This window comes from Columba livia, chromosome 2 (genome assembly GCF_036013475.1).
Source record: "Columba livia isolate bColLiv1 breed racing homer chromosome 2, bColLiv1.pat.W.v2, whole genome shotgun sequence".
Classification (NCBI taxonomy): Eukaryota; Metazoa; Chordata; class Aves; order Columbiformes; family Columbidae; genus Columba; species Columba livia.
Genome location: NC_088603.1, coordinates 56532878 through 56549427, shown reverse-complemented (window position 1 = coordinate 56549427; position 16550 = coordinate 56532878). Strand labels below are relative to the sequence as shown.

The following is a 16550-nucleotide window of genomic DNA, read 5'->3' as shown; positions in this document are numbered from 1 at the left end:
TTGTTGGTGCTGTTTAATCTTTTGTTTGCTGAGGGAAAACTTGCTGTAAGATCTGTGTTTTTGGAATATTTGCCAGCTGAGTAGTTTGTCCCTTGGAATTCATCTTTAGGGGGTGATCGGTTCAGAGCAGCCATGCCCTTCTCCCCCCACCCGCCTCTCCCACCTCCAAAACACTTTGAAGGACACAAAACACAAGGGATACAACTGTTTATTTTCAATTTATTTTAGCTTCTTGAAGGCTGGTTAGTTGGTTGCACTTCTTTAAGATTGGTTTAAGTGAGTTGTTCTATGCTGGTTTAGGTAGGCTGTTCTAGCTAAGTTTAGGGCCAATCGTGGAGCAGCAGGCACCCAGCCCAAATGGCCCAAAGAAGCCGTGGCAAGGGGCCGTGCTCAACGCTGCAGAGGAAGGCAAAAAACCCCCGGAGACGCTTGCTGTCCCACCTGGGGGAAAAAAAAAGCCTTCCTCCCCCCAGCTGCAGGGCACGAGAGGCCATGTTCCTGGTGCTTGAGCAGCAGGCGGGAACCGAGCCAAAAGGGCCCAGAGGAGCTCTGCAAAGTGGTCATGCTCAATGCTGCAGAGGAAGGCAAAAAACCCCCGGGGACCAGGGCCAATCTGCCCCGGGGGAAAAATTCCTTCCTGACCCCAGTGCTGGCGATCGGCTGTTCCCTGAGCATGTGAGCCAGACCTGGCTCCTTTTCCCACAGGCTGCTCATGCCCCCCAGGACCTGCCCAAGCCCTCGCCTATCCTACCCTATCCTACCTTGAGCTGGAGCCATCTCCCGGACTTGGGAGAGTGCCCAAATGCCTCTCACCTTCGAAAAATCCTTCCAGCAGTCCTGTCAAGAATTCCTGACCAAACCTGGGAAGAAAAAACAAAATGCCAGAGATGAGAATTACTGAATGGAACAAGAAGACACAACAGAGATGATGGAGGAAAACAGCAAGAGGGGAGGGAGAGGAGCAGAGAACACATAAGTAAAGGAGACCCTTGCATCTCACCCAAACCGAGGAGTAAGACAAGGGCTCCAAAAGACCAGGCTCTGAATAAAAAGCATACCTCGTAAGGTTTGGTCTCCACGTCTCCAAACTTTTCCTTTCTTTAACGCAAGGTGCAGATCCCACGGTGTCCTTCGGTCCCCAACGGTGTCTGGCGCTCTCCAGTGGGCTTCTGTGCACACACACACACATATAAATCTATCTGGTTTTTACTTTCTATATTTCCATTAACTCTATAGTCTGTATACACGTCTACAGGGAGAAGGAGAGAGAAAGAAAAAGTCTGAATTATTTGTGCAACATGAAAACCTTTTCCCTTGAAGGCAAGCTCCAGCTCCAGCGCTGTCCTCGGGTCTGTGGCGCTGTCCCCCGCTGTGTGGTGGCTCCTAAGGACTCCTCCCGGTGCTCTGGGGCTGCCGACCAGAAGATGGCAGCGACCCTCCTCGCCTCTTGCCCAGGCCCCAGGGCAGAGGAGATGCCCCGGCAGGAGGGCCGGGGGTGCGGGCTGGGAAGCCGGGCTCACCTGTGGCTCCAGAGCGGCTGCTGGTCCGGCCCATCCCCCGGAGGTGGCTAGTGGCGGCTGCGGGGGCGGCGCTGCTTGCGGCCAGGTGCCTGTTTGGGGGCTCTGGGAGAGCCCCCGGCCGTCCTGCGGCGCTTCGGGCACCACGGCGCCGGAGGCGGTCCGGCCATGCTGGTGCTGTGCCCCAGCAGCCCCGCCTGAGGCGGATCCACCTCCATGGGCTCCGCCTCTTCCCGGAGTGGGTCAATCTCCATGGGCTCCTCCTGCCTGTGGGCGGTGCTGCTGCTCCCGCCAGGCAGCCGCTGTTTGGGCGGCGGAGCCATCCCAGGGGGTCCCTGAGCCTCCTCTCTCTTCTTCGCGTCGATCCGGCGCTGTCGTCTGCGGCCTCTTCTCTCGGAGCGATGGCGCAGCTGGCACAGCTGTGCTTCAACTGCCATCACAGAGGCTCGTGGCGTCCCCAACGGCCGCTGCGGTGGCCGGCATAGCGGCCCCCGGGGCCACGAGGCCCCATTGCGGGGCCATTTTGCTCTGCAGCCCTGTCAGTGCTTAGATTTGGTTTGCCTCTGCTGGAACCGGCTCATCGGCCTTTTGTCTTCAGCAAAGAGCAAGAGCTGCAGATCTTTGGACGATATGTTTTACCAGCACGACAAACCTGGTAGTTGTGTTGCAGAATTCTACTCTGCTAAGGGATTCTGATATTTCTTTAGTGCTGTAGTGTTAAGAATGCAAAACGTGTTTGAAGAGACAGTGCTTTTCTGGCTCCAAGGCACTTCTATGGATGTTCAAGCATAGAAGATGTTACGGACTTGTGAGTATTATTTCTGCTTGTTGTTGCTGTTTAATCTTTTGTTTGCTGAGGGAAAACTTGCTGTAAGATCTGTGAGCAAAACGTGTTTTTGGAATATTTGCCAGCTGAGTAGTTTCTCCCTTGGACTTCATCTCTAGGGGTGATCGGCTCGGGGCAGCCGTGCCATAGAGTAGCAGTTGCACGATTGCTACTTGTAATCGGGTTCCTAATTGGTAGCCTTTATTTTGCGTGGGTTGTGTGTTGAACTGCTCAGTAGTTAGTTTGGTTTGACATTTCCTGAAGGTGTAGGCAAAGATTAAAAAAAGGAGTGGACTTAAAGAGAAGTGTGTATTATTTTGTCATGCCATGTTGCTGTTTGAAACCTGTGTTGATTATTGGTGATATTTAAGAAATTGCCGAGACTTAGAGGGCAAATCTTGATGTGCTGAGCAGAAGAGTGCAATGGGTCTGTTTGGTTGCCAGGTGGCTTTCTTGACCCATGTGGCCAGTTTATCAAGATTACACTGCACGCCTCAGAGAGTGAGAGAGATCCCCTCCCTCCTTAAATAATTATCATGACGCTAATGGGATGAAAGACTCTTATCGATCAGCCTGGATGTCAGTCCAGCTCTGTCCCAGCTCCGCCCCCCTTCCTCGACACATCACATCTGTGGACAGAGCAGTCAGAATGCCCTTGGCTCTCAGACCAGAGCAATTAAACACATTAGCTCTGTGCTGGGGTGTTATCTCGTCTCCTCAAACTAATTCCAAATAATGACTGTGCGAGCTGTGAAAAAGAAAGGTTTCTAACTCCATGAAGAAAATGAGTTCACTTTCAGTCAAACCAGCACAATTTCAGGTATGGAGCCCTCAGGGCTCTGTCAGGGCTTTCTTTTCTCTTCTGCCTTCTCTTCCCTTCCCCCCTGCCCTTCCCCTTTCCCTCTCCCTTCCTTCACTCTTCCCTCAAAACCACTTTCCAGGACACAAAACACAATGGATACAAGTGTTTCTATTTTATTTTTTTTTTATTTTATTTATTTTTAAAATTTCCTTCATTTTATGTTATTTCATGTTCTGATATTTCATGTCATTTCTGTTTCTCACTCTGTTTCAGAGCCAATGCTCACAGTCCTTAACACAAGCCCACGTGTAGCCCGGAGCAGGCTGATGCATTCTTCAGGTTAGCTTGAAAAAACAGCCCTTGCGGGCTGGCAAAGGCAAGTCCCAGAGCTGCAGAGAGCAGCAGCAGGAATAGAGGCCAAGCTTTCCCTGGTTCCTCAGAGGGAGAACCTTGAGAACGAGGCGCGGGACTGACCATGCACAAAAGAAGAAGAGGTATGTGGTACTGTGGGATCTTTTCCAAAGCATCACATGTAGTGATGACGAGCAGACTTTTTGCCTTCCACACCTTGTTTTGCTGCTGTGCTTCTTGGGCAGGGATGCACGAGAAGCGCTGTGGTCCCTGCCAGGGGCTTGTGTTGCCCGCAGGGAGAGGTGCCGAGTGGCAGCTGCGAATCCTTCCTGTTCCTGACAGGACACCAGTGGCTGCTCCAAAGCACTGGGTCCCCATGCAACATCTCTGCATCCTGTTTCCTACATCTGCCTTCTTTGTCTGTAACTTGTTTGGGTTTTGCCTGTTTCTTTCTACCTTCTTTGGTGTTCTGTTTTTGTTGTTGATGTTGTTTCTGTTGTTGTTGTTGTTGTTTTGGTTTTGTTTTTTTTTTTTAAGTTGGTTTCATTTGGGTGGTTTAGGTCAGTTTGTATGAGTTGGCTTTGGTAGGCTTTTTGAGACTGGTTGTTTGGCACCATATGACATTGTTGGTAGGTTGTGTGTTCATAGGTCACTGAAGGCTGGTTGTTTTAGGTTAAGGTTTGTTAAGCTTGGTTTAGGTTGGCGGTCTTAGATTGCTTGTTTCAGGTTTGATGGTTTAGCTTGGTTTCAGTTGGTTAGTTTAGGTGCGTTGGTTTAGGTTGTGTGATGTGATTTTCTTACTGCTGATCTATGTTGTTTAGCTTCGGAGGTTTATTTTTCTTGGTTTTGCTGGGTTCTTTGGTTGGTGCTGTTTTCTGACGATTCTTTAGCACTGGTTGTGTTAGTTTGGTTGAGGTTTCTGGTTTTAGTAGCTTGGTGCAGTTTGGTGCGGTCGTTTGAGGTTGGTTTGAGGCAGGTTCTTTGAGGGTGGTTGTGAGAGGCTGTTTGCTGAAGGCTGGTGGGTTCAGGTTGCTTGATGTAGCTGATTTTTGGTTGAAGGTGTCTTCCGCTGGTTGTTGTAGGTGGTGTATCTGAAGCTGTTTTCGTTGAGGCCATTTTCAGTAGTTTGGTTTAGGTTTGTTTAGATGATTTTAAGTTGGTTGTTTGGTTGGTTATTTTAGGTTGTTTCTTTTCAGTAAGCAGTTTAGGTGGGTTGGTGGGTGTCTTTTTTTAGGTAGGTTGGTTTAGGCAGGTTTGGTTTACATTGTTTAGGTTGCTTGAAGGGTTTCTGTTAAGGTTGGTTCAGGTTGTTTGGTTTAGGTTGGTTTAGTTACTTTTTGGTAGATTGTTTTAGGCGGTGTTATTTACGTTGCATGTTTTGAAGATGGGTTCCTTCAGGTTGGGGTGGTTTAGATTGGTTGTTGAGGGTGCTTTAGGAGCTTTGGTTAGATTTTCATTGTGTTTTGTTGGGTTTAGGTTGTGTCTGGATGATTTGGATGTGACTGCAATCTCGCTGGGACATGTGTCCCCCCACTAATCACCAGGCTTGATTGGGCTGTTTCTGCTGTCTAAGCAGATGTCCCCGTCCTCCTTCCCTGCTCCACATGTTTCCCTGCCTTGCTCAAAGAGGACGACCTTCCCCGCTAGAGGCGAACTGTTGCTAGATCAAGGGTATACGGTAGCTGCGCTGTGCTTGAGAACCTCCAAACAAGCTCAGGGTCCATTTGTAGGAGAACCTGGGGTAGTCAAGCTTCCAAGACTGCAGACACATCCAAGTGAGACACTGCATGGGGACGGGTGGCTGTTGGTGGGATTTTTGTTGTTGAGGTTTTTTAGGGTGTTTTAGCTTTGTTGTTGAAGTTGAGTTGATTTAGATTGGTTTTTAGCTTGGTGATTGTAGGCTGGTTTCAGTGGTTCTATTTAGCTTTGGGTTGTTTGCTTTGGGTCATTTTGGTCAGGTTATGTCATTTGGTTTCATATTTTTGAGGTTGGTTTAGATGGGTTGTTTTAGGTAGTTTTATCCTTTATCAGATTGTTTTGAAGTTGTTTGAGATTGTTTAATGGTTGTTTTACGTTAAGATTGGTTGGTTTCGGTTTGTTTAGCCTGTTTGGTTACAGGTTGCTTAAGGTTGGCTGAGAAATGCCGGTTTATGTAGTTTTAGGTTGTTCTAGGTAGGATTTTTTAGATCATTTGGTTTGCATAGGTTTGTTTTAGGGTGTTTAGGTTGGTTTATTTTGTTTGGTTTAGGTTGGTTTAGGTAATTTGTTGTAGATTGTTTAAGGTTCTGCTTAGGTTGTTGGTGGCTGATTGAAGTTTTTTAACGCAGACTGGTTTAGGTTGTTTAAGGTTGGTTTAGGTGAGTTGTTCTATGCTGGTTTAGGTAGGCTGTTCTAGCTAAGTTTAGGGCCAACTCGTGGAGCAGCAGGCACCCAGCCCAAATGGCCCAAAGAAGCCGTGGCAAGGGGCCGTGCTCAACGCTGCAGAGGAAGGCAAAAAACCCCCGGAGACACTTGCTGTCCCACCTGGGCGGGGGGCAAAAGCCTTCCTCCCCCCAGCTGCAGGGCACGAGAGGCCATGTTCCTGGTGCTTGAGCAGCAGGCGGGAACCGAGCCAAAAGGGCCCAGAGGAGCTCTGCAAAGTGGTCATGCTCAATGCTGCAGAGGAAGGCAAAAAACCCCCGGGGACCAGGGCCAATCTGCCCCGGGGGAAAAAATTCCTTCCTGACCCCAGTGCTGGCGATCGGCTGTTCCCTGAGCATGTGAGCCAGACCTGGCTCCTTTTCCCACAGGCTGCTCACGCCTCCCAGGACCTGCCCAATCCCTCGCCTATCCTACCCTATCCTACCTTGAGCTGGAGCCATCTCCCGGACTTCCGAGAGTGCCCAAATGCATTTCCATCCATGAGCTGAGCTTGGAAGGTGGCCCTGGCAGCAGATTGTCTTGCAGTAGAGAACCTCCAGCAGCCTCATGCAAAGTCTTCCTCCCTCAGCCCCTGCCCTGTGATTCCACCAGCTCCTCAAGTGCTTCCTGTGGGATGTGTTGGGGCTGCCCCCGGGCCGGCTCTGGCAGTGGACACGAGACCCGGCTGCTCCTTTTGATCCTGCCTGGGCATTGTGAGTGCGGCGTTGCCGGGTGCTGGCATTGTGACGCGGGCGTGACAGAGCCACACGTGTGCAGCCCCGCCCACCCCAACTCCGCCCAGCACCCTTGGGAGGAAGCCTTTGGGGTTCTGGCCCCGAATCAGACCCTGTCATCTACAAGACAGGGGAGTAATCAACCTAAACGTGTTGCTGCTGCAATAGCCTTTGCAAGGTTATGAGCATAAACAGGGATGGGAAAAAGAGGAAGGGGGGGAAAAAGGTTAATGGTGGGAAAAAAAAAAAAATCCAAGTTTACCAGTTTTTGTAAAGAAATTTTCCTGCAGCTTCTAGATTCCCAGCTTTCTTGTACTGAAGCCACGGTCTCAGCAGATACAATTGTACACTAGATCTGATACAATTCTTCTCAGTTTTACTAATAGATGCATAATGAGGAATTTTTTTTTAAATGTTAAAATCTCTTATTGCTGCAGATAGCATAGATGATGACTTTAAGTTAACAGAAGAGCATTTTTTTCCTCGACTTGCCCTGTTCATGAAGCTGACAAGACAGAAGCATATACTGTTGGTCCTGTGTGGGATTAGTCTCACAGCAATTACTGAGGCCAGCCTGTGACTGCTGACCAGGAGGCATCACTGCCCGTGTTTACACGGCGTTCGTGTCACTTCTTGGCCCAGCAGCACGCAAGACAATATCCCAATAACGTATCTGCCTGATGGTGTTTCAGAGTTCGAGCAAATGGCAGGGACTTGTGTGTGATCTGCCGCAACAGCTTTTGGAAGGTCGTGAGCCTAAACAGGGGTGGGAAGAAGAGGAAAGGGGAAAGAAAAAGTTAACTGGGAAAAAAAATCCACGTTTCCCGCTTTCTGTCAACAAACTCTCCTGCAGCCTCTCTATTCCCCAGCTGACATCTAGGGAAGCCACAGTCTCACCAGATACAATGTTACACTAGAACTGATACAAATCTTTCCTATTTTTTTACTAGATGCATCACTAGGAGCATGTTTGTTTTAATGTTAAAATCTATTATTGTAGCAGATCGCATCATAATGATTGTAAGTTCAAAAGAAGACTTTTTCTCCCTTTCTCCCGTACTGCATTTCTATTATTTACAGAGGGAGAGAGAGAGAGAAAGGAAAAGTCTGAAGTATTTGTAAAATGTTAAGAAACTTTTCCTTTTTCCAGGCAAGGTGCAGGTCCCACGGTGTCCTTTGGTCTCCGACGTTCTCCAGTGGCGTCCTGTGGTTTCCAGTGGTGTCCTTCAGTCTCCCACGGTCTCCTGCAATCTCCGGCGGTCTCCAGTGGGCTTCTGTGTGCATGCATTTATAGTTGTTATTGTCTATATGTACATATTTTTATAAACTATATTGTCCATAGACACATATATAGGGAGAAGGAGAGAGAATACAAAAGTCTTAATTATTTGCTGAAATGTGAAAACCTTTTTCCTTTTTAAACCAAGATGCAGAGCCAATGGTGTCCTGTGGTTTCTAGCGGTGTCCTTCAGTCTCCGATGGTCTCCTGCAGTCTCCGGTGGTCTCCTGTGGGCTTCTGTGTGCTCACATTTATAGATTTAATTTTCTATATTTACATGTCTTTATAAACTATACAGTCTGCGTACACATATATAGGGAGAAGGAGAGAAAATTTGCCGCCGTTTTTAACGCAAACATTTGTCCAAAGGTGTAATAACCATGTATTTGAATTCCCACAATTCCTGCCAACAGACGTTTTATTTACTTCAAAACAACCACTTTCAGAAGAGGAATTCCGCCACGGTACTATGGGACGAGGAGCAGGAACAGAGGTAACATAGGACCCATCTCAGGTTTGTTTCCACAACTCTCCCCCAAGCACAGGATGTTTTGGAAAGATGGACCCAATTGGAAATCACTCTGCGTGTGAAATTGGGACCATGGTTTTGAAACAGCCTGTAGTATTGCTTGAGACACATCCCCTGGTCCCTCTGCTTCCAAATTTGCATGAAGCCTTGTATCAAGTCCCAAGCTCCATTCAGTAGAGTCTGGTTAGGCACTGGCAAAAGCAGTGTTAGTCCTATATCATGTATGAATCAAAATTTGTCTCACTTAGCAAATGAAACACATAACCACGGACGTAGTTATATGCACTGCTTTTATTTCAGCGCTGGGAAACCAAGGGTTCACACCCAAAGCTGGTTTCAACAGCTGTTTCGAACTCCACTACATTTATACAATTTGGTCATATACATATTCATTAGGTTTACGACGTATGTGTTGCATATTCATTAGATTGCACAACTATTTTACAGTATCAATTACAACATCTTTGGAACTACTCTAAGCATGCGCAGTGTCCTCTGGTGGTCGATTAGGTGGTCTTCAGGATGAAGTAAGTAGTCTTCTTCACTCGTGTCCTTTTCACCTCTTGTCACAGCACATGCGCACTATCCATATGTTCATTATAATATATGTTCATGTGAGATTCTTGGATGCACATCCTACACTTTCAAGATAAGATAAGGACTAACTTTCAGCTCTCTATTCTCAAACTAAGATAAGAACCTGAATACAACCTGCATAGCTTCAGGATGAGGTAGGAATCTTGGACATAGTTTACAAAACCGAATACAGCTTACAAAAACTCAGTTCAACTATAACACCACACCATTTTCCCCTTGTAGAATAAAGGAAAACTAATATCCAGAAAATCCCCAAACGTATTAAAATGACCAACCATACATCAGTAAAAAGAAATCAATAATTCAATAAAGAACACTGATAGTCAACAGAAAATGAAGGGCCTGCAGCCCCGGGACAACAGCAGCTCTCCCTCCTCTGAGAGGTGTGGGCGTTTCTGGAGGGAGCATCACCCTCCGAAGCAGAGGACAGAGCTTATGAAGGCTCGGTTCTTCTGGACTCTGACCCATCACAGAAAGTGCAATGGCTGTAGGGGTCGAAATACCAATTTTCTTTAGTGCTGTAGTAATAAGAATGCAAAACGTGTTTGAAGAGACCATCGGTAGCCATAGGTAGTTTCCTAACTGGTTGATGGAACGGAAAAATAATAGTTGTATTTCAGCTGCTCTAAGCCTTTGGTTTTTCTGTGTCTGATGCGTTTGTTTATGGCCCAGGTCTGTAGAAAACACCAGTTGTGAGCTGATGTTGCTCTTCTTTGGGGTACAGGCAGATACTAAGCTGGATCATATGTTTAAACATATCTTCAGGCTGTGTCACCAGAAACCGTGTGATAAAATGCTGTAGCTCCTCCAAGTGGCTGCATCTGTGTGGTGCTCAGCAGCCTTTGGTTCTGCTGGCTTTGGGGTTCATCTCTCTTGGACTTCTTTTGCTCGGTAGCTCCACTTTCTTATCGTGAAGGCACCAGAATGTTATTTGGCAAGTGAGGACAGACAGACCAGACCCAGTTCATGTCCGAGGGGTTAAAAACCAAAACTGAAGCAAACCTAAAAGAGGGCTGGTGTTAAATCTTCATGTCAGTGGTGTTTCCGCTTTCACCACCAAGTGGTGCTGTGTGTATTTAATGGCATTGGGAGCTATCTGTGCCTGCCTGTGTAGTTCACAGCTCGCACAGTTATTATTTGGACTTAGTTTGAGAACACGAGATAACACCCCAGCACAGAACTAATGTTTTTTATTGCTCTGGTCTGAGAGCCAAGGGCATTCTGACTGCTCTGCCCACAGGTGTGATGTATTGAGGAAGGGGGGCAGAGCTGGGACAGAGCTGGACTGACATCCAGGCTGATCAATACAAGAATTTCATCCCATTAGTGTCACGCTAATTATTTAAGGAGGGAGGGGAATCTCTCTCAGTCTCTCGGGCGCTTTCTCTTGCACGCATAGTTTTTTTTCTTCTCTCTTTTTTTGTCAGAGCTGGGGGAGGTTTTGGTGCGGGATCTTTTGTTTGGCCCTTTGCCCTTTTGCAGAGGCCTCTGGGCTTTTCTGCCTTTTTCCTTTTTTATCTCTTTGGGATCAACTGTGGGGACCAGGTGCCCCTTCCTGGGACCGGCTACTCGGTGTGGACAGAGTTTGTGAGAATTGGGTTGCGTACCTTTTCTTTCTATTTTATCTCTCTCTATATATATTTACTAGTGGTGTATTAATATTTTGTTATATTATTACAGTGTGTTTATCTCACTCCAAGTTTCTCCCTTCCCTTTTGATTCTCTCCCCTGTTGGGAAGGGGAGGGGTGGGGGGCAGGTGTGAGCAGCTCTCGTGGTTGTATTGCTAGCTCGGGTTAAACCACGACAAAATGGTAAAACCAGTTTAACGCAATATTGTTTTAGATCTGGGGAGTTTAAGGAGTCCTTTTCCAGGAGCATGCAGGCCACACTTCAAGGCACTCTTCCCCTCTCTAGACAACCATTTCTCATTTCTCTCATGCCCAGACACCTTCACTGTGATGGCATGAGAAGGCAGCAGCACTCACTTATTACTTTCTCAGCAGAAGTAACTTTTAAACATGTAAAATAACCTGGGGCAGTTCTGGGGTGTTTAAAAAAATATAAGTCTTTAACCACTTTTGCAAACAAACAGGATAAGATAACTGACAGGATTTTTCAAAAGGCATCTTCTGATACTTCAGTCTGACTTCTAGATTCTAAACCGGGACGTTACAAACTATGATTTATATATTCTCCTATTTGTTGTCCAGCAACATCTCATCCATATATGCGCCATTACTGTGTTTCACAGAGTTGTATTGATTTCAGAAGCAATGTTTATCTCAAATGTTAGGAATTAACTGTCATTAACACAACTAGCTGTGAGCTGTTATCTAGATGCTATTATACTAACGAGATCAGAGTCTCGTAATCCCTAACAACACAGTGGCATAGGTTGAATAAGAAATCTTGGCTGATGAAGTGGACTGTCTATGTTGCAGCTCTTAGACCCGAGATATTACTTTACACATTTAGCTACATGAGCCTCAGATGACACAAAACAACTCTGTGTTAGCACATGGCATAAGTGTGGAAGGCTGAGATAGTGTGAATTCTTTGTCTCAAAGCTTGCTTGCTAAAATAAAATGCTTAAGGCCCGCTTGTTACAGAGAAATGCTTGCTCACGCTGCTTGCTTAATTGGGCCTGCTGTAAAGGTCTAAATACAGCGAGTTAAAGTGCAAAATGCATGATCACTCTCAATTGCTAAAACTCAAAGAATGCTTGAAGCTTATGTGTTAAAATTAAATAGATTGTCTTTACTCTGTCTTTAGGCATAAAAATAAAATAAGATTGTTTAGCAGCATCTGACCTTGTTTGTGTCTTAATCTCTCTCTTGGAATAATTTTTGAAACTTCCTGAGTCCAAAATTGGACTGGGAAGCCACACTGGGGGCAAACACCATAACTACAACATAGCTGACTTCCATAGCAGCTGCACATTGGTCTGAATTAATGTTACAATTTAGTAGGTATATGGGTGTATGGGGATATAGCGGACGATTTGGCGAGGAGATTAGTTAAATGTAAATATGCTCAAGTGACTTGCACCAGTCTGTAGAAAAAGCACATACATCACACTCATTGTTTAACTGACATTGTGTGCTGGATGAGTAGAACCTCTGTGTTAGATAACAGAGGCCTGTGAGAAACTCCAGGCACCTTGTCACTATGTCTGATTCCTGCTTTGTTGTGAGAAAGAGCGGGAGCTGGCGCCTGCCTGAAGCCTTGAAATACAGGCGAGCTCAGCAGGCCCAGGGATCTTCCAGCAGGGCTGAACTGACCAGCGCCTGCATCCCTGCTGGTGTCACCTCTGCCTGGAGCTCAGGTGTGGCTTCGGAGATCCCCCATTGGAGAGGTAACTAAAATAAAACTTGCTCTTTGCAATGCATTTTTGGCCTCTGGCTCTTCTTGTGATGTGCCTGCATATGTGTATACAGTCAGTTCTTTACTTTCTTCACAGGAAAGTGCAATGCTGCCTGGCTCCCTGCTGCCTGTAGAAGGGTTCAGGCTCTCTATTACTTGTTGGACTATGCATAGCACTAGAAGTTGAAAAGAGGAAACCACCTTCCCAGTCTAGCGCCAGTCTGGGGAAGAATGAGTGACTGGAGAAATGCTTCATGAAAGGAAGCATGTTCTTTGTCCTTTTAGAAATCAACTGCAGCATTTCTAGACAGAATTGTTTCCTGGAAGTGAATAACAAAGACAAAAGCCAAAATGTGTGTTCTCTGGGAACTCATTTCTGTTTTGTTAAGCATTCTCTGTCTGCTTGTCTGGCCGTAACTGACTTCATCTGTTGGGAGAGTAAGATCATGTTGAATATAAAAACCGCTTTTGTGGTCAACCCTGAAGTCTCCATCTGCTAAAATGTTGTAAAACAAGAGCTGTCGCATATGGGCTTGTAGAACTCAAACAGAAAATGGTGTTTATCTTTCATAGCTGGTTCCTGGAGTTGAAGGACCTGAAGTATGAATTAAACAGTTATCATCTACGAAGACATGTTATATATAGATGTATAATGTAAATGGAGCTTTTGGGATGTGGGTGGGTTTTGGTGTGGGTTGTTTTGTTTTGTTTACACACTCTTGCAGCTGACATTTGATCAAAGGTGAGGAGTTCCTCTTCGGGGGAGGTGCGTTGCTAATGAGAATACTGACTTTGTGTGTTGAACTCATGACTTCTTGTAAAGACGCACTGATCTCTTCCGAATCAAAGACTTTCTTTTTGTTAGTTATTGTGTTCTGTTCTGTAAGTGCACAAGCCATAGGTAGTTTCCTAACTGGTTGATGGAACAGAGAAATAATAGTTGTATTTCAGCTGCTCTAAGCCTTTGGTTTTTCTGTGTTTGGTGCGTTTGTTTATGGCCCAGGCCTGTAGAAAACACCAGTTGTGAGCTGATGTTGCTCTTCTTTGGGGTACAGGCAGATACTAAGCTGGGTCATGTGTTTAAACAGATCTTCAGGCTGTGTCACCAGAAACCGTGTGATAAAATGCTGTAGCTCCTCCAAGTGGCTGCATCTGTGTGGTGCTCAGCAGCCTTTGGTTCTGCTGGCTTTGGGGTTCATCTCTCTTGGACTTCTTTTGCTCGGTAGCTCCACTTTCTTGTAGTGAAGGCACCGGAATGGTATTTGGCAAGTGAGGACAGACAGACCAGACCCAGTTCAAGTTCAAGGGGTTAAAAACCAAAACTGAAGCAAACCTAAAAGAGGGCTGGTGTTAAATCTTCTTCTTCATGTCAGTGGTGATTCTGCTTTCACCACCAAGTGGTGCTGTGTGTATTTAATGGCACTGGGAGCTGCCCGTGCCTGCCTGTGTAGTTCAGAGCAGTCATTAGAGGAAATGTTCTTCTGGCTGCGCCTGTTCTCCTGTGATATTAAAAACTTGCATTGCGTGGTGACAATCTATACCACTGACTCCCTGAATGGGTTTTCATTTCTGTCCCGATTTCCTTCTCCAGAATTTTTCAATATATAAAGAAAAAAATATTTTTAGAAAAAAATTAGATTGGATTGGAACATCATATTGATTTTGGCCCCAAAGACTTTGTTTCCTAGAAATAAGTTGAGTCTTCATCAGAACACTTCAGAGATTTCTAGCCAGTGTAGAACTGTTGCATTGTGTTGTTTTTAACACAATTCTATACATGTTCCAGTGCGTGCATTTAATTTCTACTTCACTCAATATTTTGAAAACAGTCTTAAATGAAGAGAGCTTTCAAGCTTGGGAGAGAAAAAGAGCAGATCTTGACTCCAATGTCTGTGGACATCACTCTATAGACAGTTTCTGTGCATCCAAATGCTGTTAATCCTTGATACTATGATGGTTCAGTGATGACCACGGAAGCACACAGGGGGGCAGCAATGAGGAAAGAAGAACCTTGAAAGATAGTTTAGTGTTGCTCACATCCCAAAGGAGGATGATCAGTTTTCTGTATCATTCCTTACAAATGCTTGTCTACTTTATTCTTCAAAAGTTCCTTTAATGTTACTGCTGTTGCAAAGGTTGCTACATACCCTATGTTTTCCAGGTTTTTAACTTAAGCCTCATTATTCTGTGTCCTGTGTGCAGTGGATGTACACAAAAGTTTTTCTTCATAGCTGCCTTTTAGATGTTTAAACACACTTGTTTCTCTTCACTATTGCCCTTTACAGGTTAAGCAGCTGGTTTTCAATTTGCACTTTGAAGTCAGACTTTTGTTCCCCTTTGGACTTTCTGTAGAATCCCAGAAGTTGTACTACACCCTTGAAAGGCAAGACATCATCTGGAGGGTTCAACAGCTAATCTGTGCAAATACAATGCTGCAAAAATAATGCGTGGATGTACTAACTGAAGTGTCATGTGTGATGAGGAGTCACTGGGTGTTGTAATTAGTGAGAAATAGTACATAAAAACTAGGTGACAGAAACAGGACATGAGGCTGGCCTACTGTTCTTCAAGCTTGCGGTGCAGCTCTGTGGGCTTTGGATGACTAAAGGAAAGCAGGAGGCACAGGAGAGAACTGCTGCTGGATCTTAATGAAAGATGGCAAATGATTTGGAGAGAGGTTTTCAAAGTCAGAAATGCAAGTCAGGAGCCCAGTTCCAAATTGCCTGTGAAACCACTGTGTACTTCCCTCGCTTGTGTAACTTTGTGTATTGTCTAGAAGCTTTCATTTCAACATTAAGAAAGTTACAGTTGTCTGATAGGTGATGTCATGATCTCATAATAACAGGTATAATGAAAGTAATGGAAAATGTCAGTATTCAAAACAGAGCCATGATAAATTATTAATGAACTTGTACAACTGTTGCTTACTGTGCCTTCCATGTTACAGCTATCATTAGTCATTGATTCTGTTTCCTCAGAGTTCGAGCTGTAGCATCTGATTTTTGTTTCAGGGTGTGTTCTGAAGCTGCTGATGGCACTGCCTTTGGCTACAAAGTGTAGCAAATATTTTGTGGATTATCAGTATGAGCAGCAGTCAAACAGCATTCTTTTCAAATCACTAAGGAAGAAAGTTGCACCAGTTCATCTCAGTTCCCTAATACCAAAGGTCTTTTTCACATGTATTGATCCTTTTTTATTTTGCTCCTTCTTTAAGGTCAGTTGATGCCTGGAGGGAAGTGTCACATCCTTGAAAACTCCTTGTAACTATAGAAAAGAGATTTGTTGACTTCCTTGGGTGATAAGTAGACCCTGAAGAAATTATATGCTGCTCATCTCTAAGTCCGAGATAGGAATTAGAGAGGAATGTGTTACTGGAAAATAAAATAGGACTGGGCACCTTGAGACAGAAATATGTTGATGAAATCGTGTAGTGTTATTAACCAAGACATAGTGACTCTTTGGCCAGGAAACAATCAGATCTTATGCTAAAATAGTGTTTGTTCCAGGTAATTCTCATCAGTCTCTCCAAGTAATGGATCTACTTTGCAAATGAGAAAACGTGGACCTAAATATTGGAACAATAAGGGCTGTTTTTCTTCCCCCGGATCAAAACTGACACAGCAGAGCCCGTATAGTTTTCAAATCAGTAGCAGCTCCTTCACCTACTTGCTATCACACAGAGCAGAATCTGTACTTTCTCTATCCGTATGGCTCTTGAAAGAAACTTGGTTGCACTTGTTCATTTTTTGGAAAGAAAGGGGTGTTGATCAAGTGCAACTGTAGCAAATACTTTATTTGCTTAATCAATTCAGAATTTTCCTGTGTTGATTCTCATCAGAAAAAAATTAAAACTTGAAAAAAAATACTTTAAGGATTAAGCTATAAGATTGTTTAAAAAAAAAAAAAAAAGAACATCATAGTTTTAAAGAAAGTAATTTTCGAATTTCATAGCACTTTGAAGTGAGGTAAAATAGCTGTCTGTAAGCACAATTTTGAAGCAAAAGATATGTCATCTCTGTTATTCTTTTTGTGGCCTTCTAAATGAAAAGTCTGTGTGAGCTCTTGTTATCTGTGTTCTAGAAAACTGATCTGCTTTGCAAGCTGAGATGATTCTGAGACAGAACAAAGCATGAAAGACATGGTCTTCTCAT

The 16550-nt window shown here is 44.9% G+C and overlaps 2 long non-coding RNA genes across 3 annotated transcripts; one reads left to right on the top strand and one right to left on the bottom strand.

Annotated features, from left to right (window-relative positions):
- Window positions 1-192: 192 nt before the first annotated feature.
- Window positions 193-1671, bottom strand: LOC135578496 (uncharacterized). Of its 2 annotated transcripts, XR_010470203.1 has the most exons (4): window positions 1521-1671; window positions 1307-1410; window positions 1059-1169; window positions 193-860 (listed from the first exon to the last, which is right to left on the bottom strand). It is a non-coding gene; the product is annotated as an uncharacterized LOC135578496 (long non-coding RNA). The 2 variants fall into 2 exon arrangements; XR_010470202.1 differs by having other exon boundaries at window positions 1307-1537.
- LOC135578497 (uncharacterized) lies at window positions 1646-11840 on the top strand. Its single transcript, XR_010470204.1, has 3 exons — window positions 1646-2325; window positions 3419-3639; window positions 7781-11840. It is a non-coding gene; the product is annotated as an uncharacterized LOC135578497 (long non-coding RNA).
- The last annotated feature ends 4710 nt before the right edge of the window (window positions 11841-16550 follow it).